This window comes from Pseudoliparis swirei, chromosome 21 (assembly GCF_029220125.1).
Source record: "Pseudoliparis swirei isolate HS2019 ecotype Mariana Trench chromosome 21, NWPU_hadal_v1, whole genome shotgun sequence".
Taxonomy (NCBI): domain Eukaryota; kingdom Metazoa; phylum Chordata; class Actinopteri; order Perciformes; family Liparidae; genus Pseudoliparis; species Pseudoliparis swirei.
The window spans coordinates 18550172-18564523 of NC_079408.1; the positions used below are offsets into that span (position 1 = coordinate 18550172).

Consider the following 14352-nt stretch of genomic DNA (forward strand, 5'->3'; position numbering starts at 1 on the left):
ACAAGATTGGGCATTGAATTATGAACATTTTGGCATTAGTTGCATGCCAATTGGACAAAAATGTATCGTGCTATGGTAAAAAAAGAGTTTGACCTTTCCATGACCTTGACCTTTGACCCGATTGATCCCAAAATCTAATCAAATGGTCCCCGGATAATAACCAATCATCCCACCAAATTTCATGCGATTCGGTTCAATACTTTTTGAGTTCTGCGAAAGATTTTGACCTGTTGATGACCTTTGACCCGATCAATCCCAAAATCTAATCAACTGGTCCCCGGATAATAAACAATCATCCCACCAAATTTCATGTGTTTCGGTTCAATACTTTTTGAGTTCTGCGAAAGATTTTGACCTGTTCATGACCTTTGACCCGATCGATCCCAAAATCTAATCAACTGGTCCCCGGATAATAAACAATCATCCCACCAAATTTCATGTGATTCGGTTCAATACTTTTTGAGTTTTGCGAATAACACGCATACAAATAAATAAATAAATACACGGCGATCAAAACATAACCTTCCGGCATTTTCAATGCGAAGGTAAAGATCAATATATCCATATGTCCAGAAGACAAACCTAACCTCTGGTAATGACTCTGTGAGCAGAATGATCAACATTCCCAATAATTCAATTCAATTCAATTCAGTTTATTTGTATAGCCCAATTTCACAAATTACAAATTTGTCTCGGAGTGCTTTACAATCTGTACACATAGACATCCCTGCCCCAAAACCTCACATCGGACCAGGAAAAACTCCCAAATAACCCTTCAGGGGAAAAAGGGAAGAAACCTGGAGGAGAGCAACAGAGGAGGATCCCTCTCCTAGGATGGACAGATGCAATAGATGTAATGTGTACAGAAGGACAGATTTAGAGTTAAAATACATTCAATGAATATGACAGAGTGTATGAATAGTTCATAGTAGGCATATTCCACGATGGAGACCTCCACGATCCATCAGGCAGATGGCGGTGGGGAGGAGGGGTGGGCGGAGTCTCAACAGGACAGTGGCGTAGTCATGAGCAGGGATTCCACGACCCAGGCGGTCCATCAGGCAGATAGGATCTATGCCGTCTCATAGGGTCCGATGACCCCATGAGACGTAAAGTCAAAGGACTTCCGGGAGAAAGCAGAGTTAGTAACGTGTGATTGAGAGATGAAAATTCATCCTTAAGGAGAGAAAAAGAGGAGATAGGTACTGAGTGCATCCTAAACGTTCCCCGGCAGCTATAAGCCTATAGCAGCATATCAAGGGGCTGGACCAGGGCAAACCTGATTCAGCCCTAACTATAAGCTCTGTCAAAGAGGAAGGTCTTAAGTCTACTCTTAAACGAGGTGACTGTGTCTGCCTCCCGGACTGAAATTGGAAGCTGGTTCCATAAAGAGGAGCTTGATAACTAAAGGCTCTGGCTCCCATTCTACTTTTAAGACTCTAGGAACTACAAGTAGTCCGCATTTAGTGAGCGTAGCTCTCTAGTGGGGCAATATGGTGCGACAAGCTCCTTAAGATATGATGGAGCATCACCAATCAAGGCTTTGTAGGTTAAGAGAAGAATTTTAAAAGTGATTCTTGATTTTACTGGGAGCCAGTGCAGAGCAGCTAGTGCAGGAGTGATGTGATCTCTTTTCTTAGTTTTAGTGAGAACACGAGCTGCAGCATTCTGGATCAACTGGAGGGACCTAAGAGATTTATTAGAGCAGCCTGCTAATAAGGAGTTGCAGTAATCCAGTCTCGAAGTAACGAACGCGTGAACCAATTTTTCTGCATCTTTTTGAGACAAGATGTGCCTGATTTTTGAAATATTATGTAGATGAAAGAATGCAGTCCTTGAGATTTGCTTTACGTGGGAGTTAAAGGACAAGTCCCGATCAAAGATAACGCCAAGATTCTTTACAGTGGTGTTGGATGCCAGGGCAATGCCGTCTACAGAATCCACATCACCAGATAATTGATCTCTGAGGTGCTCAGGGCCGATTAAAATTACTTCGGTTTTGTCTGAGTTTAACATCAAGAAGTTGCAGGTCATCCATGTTTTTATGTCTTTAAGACATGCTTGAATTTTACAGAGTTGGTTGCTCTCCTCTGGTTTTATCGATAAATATAGTTGAGTATCATCTGCATAACAATGAAAGTTTATGGAGTGTTTCCTGATAATATTGCCCAAAGGAAGCATGTATAAGGTAAATAAAATTGGTCCAAGCACAGAACCTGTCTGTTGTGGCCTGGGGGAGGACGACATACCAGAACACGCACACACGAACTTTCAATAATACTGATTGCATTCACTACCCCCCTCCCCCCATCCCACGCCTTCGCCTGCTTTTTACCCCCAGTGGGACCGGACGGGGCTGTGGCTGGCGCTGCTGTGTTGGCGCCGGACCGGCTGGCTGCTTGTCGGTGCTGGTTACCTTCTGCCCCCAATGGATGGGCTTAGATCACCCAGTTGTTGGATTACCTCCCCCCTTCCTACTCGTTGCAAGTCATGTCTAAAATGTATGTGCTTATGTGCTAAGGTGTTTTTTTCCTGCTCCCACACTGTACCCCTCTCGGGGCATAGTCGGGGCGTTGGTGTTTTTTCTCGCCTTCTTCCCTCATGTTATGCTGTAATCTTTCATCCACCCTTTCTTGTAATTTCGATGCTTTTGTACCTGTACTCTGGCAAACGACAAATAAATATATCAATCAATCAATCAATCAATCAATCAATCAATCAATCAATCAACTCCGTGATTAACGTTGGTGGTTATCGAGGCGTCATCGTTTACAAATACAAACTGAGATCGATCTGATAAATAGGATTTAAACCAAATTAGTGCCGTGCCTGAAATGCCAATCGACTGCTCCAGTCTCTGTAACAGGATGTCATGGTCAATGGTGTCGAATGCAGCACTAAGGTCTAACAAGACCAGGACAGAGAGGAGTCCTTTATCTGCTGCCATTAAGAGGTCATTTGTAATTTTCACCAGTGCCGTCTCGGTGCTGTGGTGTTTTCTAAATCCTGATTGAAATTTCTCAAATAAACTATTATGATGTAGAAAGTCGCACAACTGATTTGCGACCACTTTCTCAAGGATCTTGGAGAGGAAGGGAGGTTAGAGATCGGTCTGTAGTTAGCCAATACCTCTGGATCCAGAGTGGGCTTCTTCAGGAGAGGTTTAATAACAGCCACTTTGAAGGAGTGTGGTACGTGGCCTGTTAGCAGAGACACATTGATAATATCTAATAGACGGCCGCCAATTAAAGGCTAAACGTCTTTAAGCAGCCTCGTCGGGATGGGGTCCAAGAGACAGGTAGACGTGTTGAGTAGAAACCGTTGAAAATAATTGGTCACGGTTGATGGGAGAAAATCCTCAAATATACACCAGGGCATACAGCGGTTTCCAAGGCCATTCCACTTGAGGACAGATTGGCACTGGTTATGGGCAAGAGATTATTAATCTTGTCCCTAATAGTTAAAATCTTTTCATTAAAGAAGTTCATAAAGTCATTACCACTGAGGTTTATAGGAATGCTCGGCTCCACAGAGCTGTGACTCTCTGTCAGCCTGGCTACAGTGCTGAAGAGAAACCTGGGGTTGTCTTTATTTTTTTCTATTATTGATGAGTAATAGGCTGCTCTGGCATTACGGAGGGCCTTCTTATATGTTTTAAGACTATCTCGCCAAACTAAGCGGGATTCTTCGAGATTAATTGAGCCATATGCGTTCAAGCTTCGTGACGTTGCTTCAGTTTGCGGGTCTGAGGGTTATACCAGGGAGCAAACCTCCTCTTCCTCACTGTCATCTTCTTCAGAGGGGCTATGGAGTCCAGTGTCATTCTCAGAGAGCCTATGGCACTGTCAACAAGATGATCAATCTGGGACGGACTAAAGTTAGACCAGGAGTCCTCTGTTATATTGAGGCGTGGTATCGAATCAAATACAGAAGGAATCGCTTCTTTAAATTTAGCTACAGCACTATCAGTTAGACATCTAGTGTAGAAACTTTTGACTAACGGAGTACACTCCGGTAGTATAAATTCAAAAGTTATGAGGTTGTGGTCTGACAGAAGAGGATTCTGTGGGAAGGCGTTCAAATGCTCAATGTCAACGCCATAAGTAAGAACAAGATCAAGCGTGTGGCCAAAGCTGTGAGTGGGTTTCTGTACTCTCTGACAGAAGCCAATCGAGTCCAACAAGGAGATGAATGCAGCACTAAGGCAATCATTATCAACATCCACATGGATATTAAAATCTCCAACAATAATAACTTTATCGGTTTTAAGAACCAAACTTGATATAAATTCTGAGAATTCAGATATAAACTCTGAATATGGACCTGGTGGCGGTACAGAATCACAAATCGAATTGGCTGTAGTGTTTTCCAGGTTGGATGTGAAAGACTAAGAACAAGGCTTTCAAATGAGGTGTAGTGTAATTTTGGTTGAGGATTAATTAATAGGCTCGATTCAAAGATGGCTGCTACTCCACCTCCTCGACCGGTGCCTCGAGGAATGTGAGTATTAATATGACTTGGAGGAGTCGATTCATTCAGGCAGACATATTCTTCATGGCTCAGCCAGGTTTCAGTTAGGCAACATAAATCAATGTGATTATCTGATATTAAATCATTCAGTAACACAGCTTTAGATGACAGAGATCGAATATTTAGGAGACCACATTTAATAGACCTATTTTGTTGCACTGCTGAAATAATGGTGTTAACTTGTATAAGGTTATTGTGTACGACTCCTCTTCTGCTTACTTTTGATTTATTTAATTGAAGTGGCCGTGGGACAGACACAGTCTCTACTCTAAAGTCAAGGGTGGGTAACTGCTCGATGGCGCGGCAGTGTCCAGTCGCCGTCGCGGCAGCTCCGCGGAGATTGTGCGCTCTTTTAGTTTTTGTGTTTATTTTTAATATTTTCTTTGCCACAAACACATCGGCACTAACAACATACGACCGCAGCACACTTTTGGACATAAACTTTTGCGCAAAACAAGGGTTTTTGTCCACTTTTTCCATCGATCCAGCGTGGCCGGCAGAGATCGTGCGGCGAACCACAACAACAGCAGTGGAGCCGCTACTACGGGAGGCAGCGAAAACATCGAGGAAGCGGGCGGAATTCGGAACAGACTGAGAGTTCAAGCCCACCGTCCACCTCTGCCCAGCATCCTTCTTGCTAACGTCCAGTCTCTGGAAAATAAGATGGATGATTTTAGGGCAAGGATCAGATTCCAACGGGACATGCGGGATTGTAACATCTTTTGTCTGCGGAAACTTGGCTGACCCGCTGGTGCGGATCGAGTCATATGTCCAACCGAGTCCTTCTCTGTTTTCCGTGCAGACAGAACGGAAGAGTCTGGTAAATCTAAGGGTGGAGGGTCTGCTTCATGACGAACAACATGTGGTGCGACCCCAAGAACATTAAGACTCTTTCTCGTTCCTGCTCGCGAACCTGGAACATCTGACGATCTCATGCCGTCCATTCTACCTTCCCGGGAGTTCAGCTCGGTCATCACCACAGCCGTCTACATTCCACCACAAGCGGACACCGGCGTAGCACTATCGGACCTACACGATGTGTTATGTCGGCATCAGAACAAGTATCCCGGCGGCTGTGGTGGTGGCTGGGACTTTAACAAGGCAAACCTAAAAAAGTCATGCGAACTTTCACCAGCACATTACGTGTGCTACCAGAGGAAAGAACGTTGGACCACTGCTATACGCCATTCAAGAGAGGCTATAAGGCTGTCTCTCTCCCTCCGTTAGGAAATCAGACCATGCCGCCATTTTTCTGCTTCCGGAGTATAAACAAAGGATCGCGGGAAGCGGTAGTGACGAGGAACGTAATGCGGTGGTCTGACCAATCAGAGGCTGAGCTACAGGGCGCTCTGAGTATTGTCGACTGGGACATGATCCAATCCAGTTCCAGTGGCGTCAGCGAGTTCGGAGTAGCAATGAGCCTCATAGCAACGCTTAACGGACACCATCGTCCCCACGGTAAAGTTAGGGTCTTTCCTAAGCAAAAGCCGTGGGTTGCTAGATCCATCCGTGAAGCTGTGAGCGCCCGTACTGCTGCCTACAACTCCGGTCTTGTATCCGGCAACATGGCAGTACAAGGCAGCGGTCTATGGACTGAGGAGGCGGTGAAGGACACCAAGAGGAGGTACCGAGACAGAGTGGAATCACAGATGGAGCAGCGCGACACCAGGCGCCTATGGCAGGCGCTACGGACTATCACAGACTACCAGAGCAGACCCGCGCTATGGTGAGTGCAGCGCATCCCTAGCGGACGACCTGAACTCATTTTATGCACGGTTTGAGGCTAGCAACAACAGCGCTAGCTCGGCTAACAACAACACCGTTAAGCGTAGCCGGTGAGTTCTACGCTGGGGATGAACACACACTCTCTGTGACCGAGCACAGTGTGAGGAGGGCTCTGTTGAGGTGAACACCAGGAAAGCTGCAGGTCAGATGGCATATCTGGGCGAGTACTGAAGACCTGTGCTAACCAGCTAGCTCCAGTGTTCACCACAATATTCAACCTCTCCTGGCTGAGTCCGTGGTCCCGCCTGCTTCAAGAGATCCACTATTGTCCCTGTGCCCAAGAATGCTTCTCCAGCATGTATGAATGACTACCGACCGGTGGCCCTCACCTCGGTGGTCATGAAATGCTTTGAGAGGCTGATAAAGGACTACATCTGCGCCTTCCTCCCTTCCTCCATGGACCCGCTGCAGTTTGCTTATCGCCCAAACAGATCCACGGATGATGCTGTCTCCCAGGTACTGCACACCACACTCTCTCATCTGGACAGCCAGAGGGGGCTATGTGAGACTACTGTTCATTGATTATAGTTCAGCTTTCAACACCATAGTCCCTCAGACTGGCGGCAAGCTGATTGAGCTGGGACTGAACACCCCCTGTGTGCTTGGATCCTGGACTTCCTGACCGCCAGGCCACAGGTGGTCAGGGTGGGCAGACACACCTCCAAATCCCTCACCCTGAACACAGGATCCCCCCAGGGTTGCGTCCTCAGCCCCCTACTGTACTCCCTGTACACACATGACTGTGTGGCCAGGTTCAGCTCAACACCATCATCAAGTTTGCGGATGACACAGTGGTGGTGGGCCTGATCTCCGACAACGCGAGAAGGCCTACCTGGAGGAAGTTGCTGATCTGTCACTCTGGTGCCAGGACAACAGCCTCATCATGAATGTCACCAAAACTAAGGAGCTGATTGTGGACTTTAGGAAGGTACAACAACAGAGGGCGTACTCTCCACTGGGGATTAGCAGGACTACTGTGGAGAGGGTAGGCGGGTATAAATACCTGGGAGTCCACATCACCGAGGATCTGACATGGTCAACAAACACAGACACTCTGGTGAGAAAGGCAAGGCAGCGCCTCTACCACCTCAGGCAGCTGAGGAAATTTAAAGTTTCCCAGAGGATCCTTCAGTCCTTCTACTCTGGAGCTGTGAGGCGTCCTGACAGGAAGCATCACAGCCTGGTTTGGCAACTGCTCCGCTCAGGACAGGAAGGCTCTGCAGAGAGTAGTGCGTTCGGCTGAGCGCACTATTGGAACTACACTCCCACCCTGCAGGACTTGTACACCAGGAGGTGCAGAACCAGAGCCGGCAGGATCATGAAGGATCCTCACCACCCCAACAACAGACTGTTTCAGCTGCTGCGGTCAGGCAGGCGCCTCCGTAGTCACGCTGCAAGAACAGAGAGACTGAGACGGAGTTTCTTTCCTCAGGCCATCAGGATTGTGAACTCCGACCTCACCAGGACCCCCACATAGACCCACACAACTGCCCCTCTTAGGCACACACACACACACACACACACTTACTGTAAATATTGTGTTGTTTTTTATTTGTAAATAGTGTGTACTTGTTGCCCTTGCACATTCCTGCTGAGCATTGCCACTTTCATTTCACTGCACACCCTGTGTGTGTATGTGACAAATAAAACATCTTGAATCTTGAATCTTGAATCTCTTGAATGGAAGAGCAGAGAAGGGTGTTAAACTACAACTCTGCTCCCGGTTCCTGATCTGAACCCTGGGTTGTCATAGATTAAGTCTGGTGATCAACTTGGTCATATTCGCAGAAATGAGACGCGCTCCGTCCAACGTGGGAATATGTCTCTCCTCATCAGATCAGGCTTTCCCAGAAAGTCTTCCAGTTGTCTCGTAGCCCACATTATTCGCTGGGCACCACCTCGACAGCCAGCGGTTGAAGGCGACATTCGGCTATACATTCGTCTGTCTGCAAATTTGGGAGAGGCCAGAGAAAATTACGGTGTCCGACAACGTCTTGGCATAAGCACACCGATTCCACATTAATTTTAGTGAGTTCCGGGCTCTCGGCGTCATTACCACCGGCGTGTATTACAATCTGACTGTATCTCCGCTTATCCTTAGCCAGCAGCTTCAAACAAGACTCCGTCGCCCGCTCTGGCCCCGGGAGGCTGCGACTCTGGTCCGTGGCTTCGCTATTTTCACGTTCCTGACTATAGAGCTCCCGATAACCAGGGTGTGTTCCTCAGCGGGTGTGTCGCTGAGCAGGGAAAACTGGTTCGAAACGTGAAGTGGTTGGTGCACAGCGGGCTTCTGTGTAGATCAAGGGCTTAGTTTGTTTCCACACAAAGGAAGCTGGATGTATTTCTGTAGTCTATTGATCTGAACTGTAAACAGGAAGGGGCCCACAACGGTTCTTTGTGGAACACCTTGTGTTACTGGTAATAACATTGTTTTGCAGAAATGTAATTCTGAAAACATCTACAAGCAATTCATTCAAACGGAAGTGGGAGTGTCTGAGATGGATGGTCTCAAAAGCTGTTGGTGAGTCGTGGAGCAGCTCGTATGCAGAGGCTCACCGCTGGATCTGTGCAGACGGTTATTTACCAGGATTACTTCGCCAAGCAGGGAGTTGAGATATCGGCTGATAATGACTGAGATCTCCAAGATTTATCCTTCTGACTGTTTTACAGCCAAACAGTACACCCCACTATGTTCCATACAACATGTACTGGAGAAAGAGGATTCTTTGTCATATTTGATTAGCACTGCCTGGACTGACAGTTGTAAACCGAGTTCACACGCTTTGGATCAAAAGGAGCAATACGAGCATCAAAAGAGGATGTTTTGTTCACTAAATATCATGAAGCATGTATGTAATGATACTATTACTAATCACTTTCTGATCATAATCAGACGCTGTGTTTTAAATGATTGCTGCAGCAGGCTAAACGTGTGTGTAGAGTGTGTGTAGAGTGTGTATACAGTGTGTGTACAGTGTGTATACAGTGTGTGTGTACAGTGTGTAGAGTGTGTGTACAGTGTGTGTACAGTGTGTGTACAGTGTGTGTACAGTGTCCAGGTTCCTGGTGCTGTTAGGACTGTTAATGACCCAGAACCCAAAGCCCCCCTGAAGGGACACCAAATGCTTCCATCTGGAGCTCCTCCACGTCCCCCAGTTGTCATTATTTGGCTGCTGGTACGATCAACAGTTGATAACCATGCATGCACATATTCCATTTGATTTGATTTTACAATCATATTTTTGAAGATTGTATCCTGCGTATAGTTTTGCTGTAAAAAATAATTATAGAATGTTTTGGGTTGAATATAGAAAAAGTAAATCCCCATTCCATCCCCATTGAGTTTTCTTTATGGAGACCTAATCTTTCCAAAGAGCATGGCGGTAATAATAATGTAGGAACACGCATCATTAATAATAATGTAGGAACAGACGTCATTAATAATAATGTAGGAACACACGTCATTAATAATAATGTAGGAACACACGTCATTAATAATAATGTAGGAACAGACGTCATTAATAATAATGTAGGAACAGACGTCATTAATAATAATGTAGGAACATTAATAATAATGTAGGAACACAGGCCATTAATAATAATATAGGAACACATCATTAATAATAATGTAGGAACGCATCATTAATAATAATGTAGGAACACCGTCATTAATAATAATGTAGGAACACGTCATTAATAATAATGTAGGAACAGCATCATTAATAATAATGTAGGAACAGCATCATTAATAATAATGTAGGAACACATCATTAATAATAATGTAGGAACATCATTAATAATAATGTAGGAACACGCATCATTAATAATAATGTAGGAACAGACGTCATTAATAATAATGTAGGAACACACGTCATTAATAATAATGTAGGAACACGCATCATTAATAATAATGTAGGAACGCGCATCATTAATAATAATGTAGGAACGCGCATCATTAATAATAATGTAGGAACACGCGTCATTAATAATAATGTAGGAACAGACGTCATTAACAATAATGTAGGAACACGCGTCATTAATAATAATGTAGGAACAGACGTCATTAATAATAATGTAGGAACACGCGTCATTAATAATAATGTAGGAACACGCATCATTAATAATAATGTAGGAACAGACGTCATTAATAATAATGTAGGAACACGCATCATTAATAATAATGTAGGAACACGCATCATTAATAATAATGTAGGACCACGCATTAATAATAATTTAGGAACACGTCATTAATAATAATGTAGGAACAGACGTCATTAATAATAATGTAGGAACACGCATCATTAATAATAATGTAGGAACACGCATCATTAATAATAATGTAGGAACAGACGTCATTAATAATAATGTAGGAACACGCATCATTAATAATAATGTAGGAACACGCATCATTAATAATAATGTAGGAACAGACGTCATTAATAGTAATGTAGGAACAGACGTCATTAATAATAATGTAGGAACACGCGTCATTAATAATAATGTAGGAACACGCATCATTAATAATAATGTAGGAACAGACATCATTAATAATAATGTAGGAACACACGTCATTAATAATAATGTAGGAACACACGTCATTAATAATAATGTAGGAACAGACGTCATTAATAATAATGTAGGAACAGACGTCATTAATAATAATGTAGGAACACGCGTCATTAATAATAATGTAGGAACACGCGTCATTAATAATAATGTAGGAACAGACGTCATTAATAATAATGTAGGAACACACATCATTAATAATAATGTAGGAACACGCATCATTAATAATAATGTAGGACCACGCATCATTAATAATAATTTAGGAACACGCATCATTAATAATAATGTAGGAACAGACGTCATTAATAATAATGTAGGAACACACGTCATTAATAATAATGTAGGAACACGCGTCATTAATAATAATGTAGGAACACGCATCATTAATAATAATGTAGGAACACACATCATTAATAATAATGTAGGAACGCGCATCATTAATAATAATGTAGGAACACGCGTCATTAATAATAATGTAGGAACAGACGTCATTAATAATAATGTAGGAACACGCATCATTAATAATAATGTAGGAACACGCATCATTAATAATAATGTAGGAACAGACATCATTAATAATAATGTAGGAACAGACATCATTAATAATAATGTAGGAACACACGTCATTAATAATAATGTAGGAACACACATCATTAATAATAATGTAGGAACACACGTCATTAATAATAATGTAGGAACAGACGTCATTAATAATAATGTAGGAACACGCGTCATTAATAATAATGTAGGAACAGATGTCATTAATAATAATGTAGGAACACACATCATTAATAATAATGTAGGAACACACGTCATTAATAATAATGTAGGAACACACATTAATAATAATGTAGGAACACACGTCATTAATAATAATGTAGGAACAGACGTCATTAATAATAATGTAGGAACAGACTTCATTAATAATAATGTAGGAACACACGTCATTAATAATAATGTAGGAACACACGTCATTAATAATAATGTAGGAACACACATCATTAATAATAATGTAGGAACACACATCATTAATAATAATGTAGGAACAGACGTCATTAATAATAATGTAGGAACACACGTCATTAATAATAATGTAGGAACACACGTCATTAATAATAATGTAGGAACAGACGTCATTAATAATAATGTAGGAACAGACGTTCCTCCACTGCTGGATTATGTACAACACAATAAAGCTAAAGATGACCGTTAGTTCATATACCATCACAGGTATTTTTGGTCAAATTAGCAAAATCCTTTTTGAGTTATGGCCATCAGCGTGTTTTGTGAGGTCAGAGTGACCTTGACCTTTAACCACCAAATTCACCAAAATCAACCCAAGTGGACGTTTGGGACAGGTTTTTAGAAATTCCTTCATATCATGTGCAGTCACAGTTACTTTGACCACGACGTTGTGGCATGAAAAGGATTGATGCAGCTTTAAACTAGAACGGGCACTCGGTAGAGCGCATACCTTCGCATATCACAAGATTGGGCATTGAATTATGAACATTTTGGCATTAGTTGCATGCCAATTGGACAAATGTATCGTGCTATGGTAAAAAAAAAAGATTTTGACCGTTCCATGACCTTGACCCGATTGATCCCAAAATCGAATCAAATGGTCCCCGGATAATAAACAATCATCCCACCAAATTCCATGTGATTCAAGAAGATTTGACCTGACCTTGACCTTTGACCCGATCGATCCCAAAATCTAATCAACTGGTCCCCGGATAATAAACAATCATCCCACCAAATTTCATGCGATTCGGTTCAATACTTTTTGAGTTCTGCGAAGGATTTTGACCTGTTCATGACCTTTGACCTTGACCTTTGACGCGATCGATCCCAAAATCTAATCAACTGGTCCCCGGATAATAAACAATCATCCCACCAAATTTCATGCGATTCGGTTCAATACTTTTTGAGTTTTGCGAATAACACGCATACAAATAAATAAATAAATACACGGCGATCAAAACATAACCTTCCGGCATTTTCAATGCGAAGGTAATAACAACAAACTGAAAAGTGTCCACGTTGCACAGCGGCGTCTCTTTTCCTAATCGTTGAGCGAAAGTTCAGATGAAATCTTTCCATGAGAATCACATTTTAAACTAGAACGGGCACTCGGTAGAGCGCATACCTTCGCATATCACAAGATTGGGCATTGAATTATGAACATTTTGGCATTAGTTGCATGCCAATTGGACAAAAATGTATCGTGCTATGGTAAAAAAAAGATGTTGACCTTTCCATGACCTTGACCTTGACCTTTCACCCGATTGATCCCAAAATCTAATCAAATGGTCCCCGGATAATAACCAATCATCCCACCAAATTGCATGCGATTCGGTTCAATACTTTTTGAGTTGCAGTAATCCAGTCTCGAAGTAACGAACGCGTGAACCAATTTTTCTGCATCTTTTTGAGACAAGATGTGCCTGATTTTTGAAATATTACGTAGATGAAAGAATGCAGTCCTTGAGATTTGCTTTACGTGGGAGTTAAAGGACAAGTCCCGATCAAAGATAACGCCAAGATTCTTTACAGTGGTGTTGACTGTGTATGTCTCACAGCCCTCATCATCATCATCATCAGGGGGTGAATCATGGTTTTCCATCGTTAATTTTATGTGTCTTCCTGGTTACCTTGTTGGTTATGTGAGGTTTTATACTTTATACCCTCTTGTGTGACATATTCGCTCACTGGGTTCTTGGAAATGTTAAATTAGCCGTTAAAGCTTTAGTGTCGTCAACGTTGCACTTTTAGTTTCTTCACACGTTGGGTCTTATTAAAGAGTGAATGTGGAGGCGTGTCCAGGCCATTTTTTGGATATGGAAGATTTATGAGCCTCTTGCACACCTGTGACATGCGTTTGATTCAGAGGAATGCAAAAGATGTCTCAACCCGCATCATATTAATGTAGTAATAATAATAATAATAGTAATGATCTTTGCCTCTCAAACAACCTGGCTAGTTTTAAAGTTTAAATCCCAAATTAAAGGGAAATTCGGTTTATCGGACCTCAGTACAGAAACAGCCTGAATCTGAAATCCGATCTTCTCTCAGTGTTGGACGACTTTTAGGATTTATGGTAATACAGAAAGATGTTGGCTAACTGAACTGAGGACAAACATTACAGAACCGTCCTGAGTCAGTGTAACATAGTTTATGAACTGATCCCCGTTAGCTGACGCCTTAAGTGGCCGCTAATCTTCTCTAGGTCCACAGAAAGAACAAAACATGACGTGAAACGAACAGTAAGAAAATAGGACAAACAGAATAATACAAAATAAATAAAGTGCAGTGGAGGACTCGGATGTATGCTGCGCAGTACATCGTTCATACAAAGAAAGATCAGATGGCTACAAAAGGGATGGAACATGTCAAGTAGCTAACGTCAAGTGGTTGATGCCCCGAGGTGTAAACATTATTACCCGTATGAGATACACTACCGTTCAAAAG

General features: G+C 42.7%; 1 protein-coding gene across 1 annotated transcript in view; it reads left to right on the top strand.

Annotated features, from left to right (window-relative positions):
• Positions 1 to 14352, top strand: part of htra3b (HtrA serine peptidase 3b) — a 34183-nt gene that overhangs the window by 9172 nt on the left and 10659 nt on the right. The gene's annotated exons all lie outside the window — the stretch shown is intronic.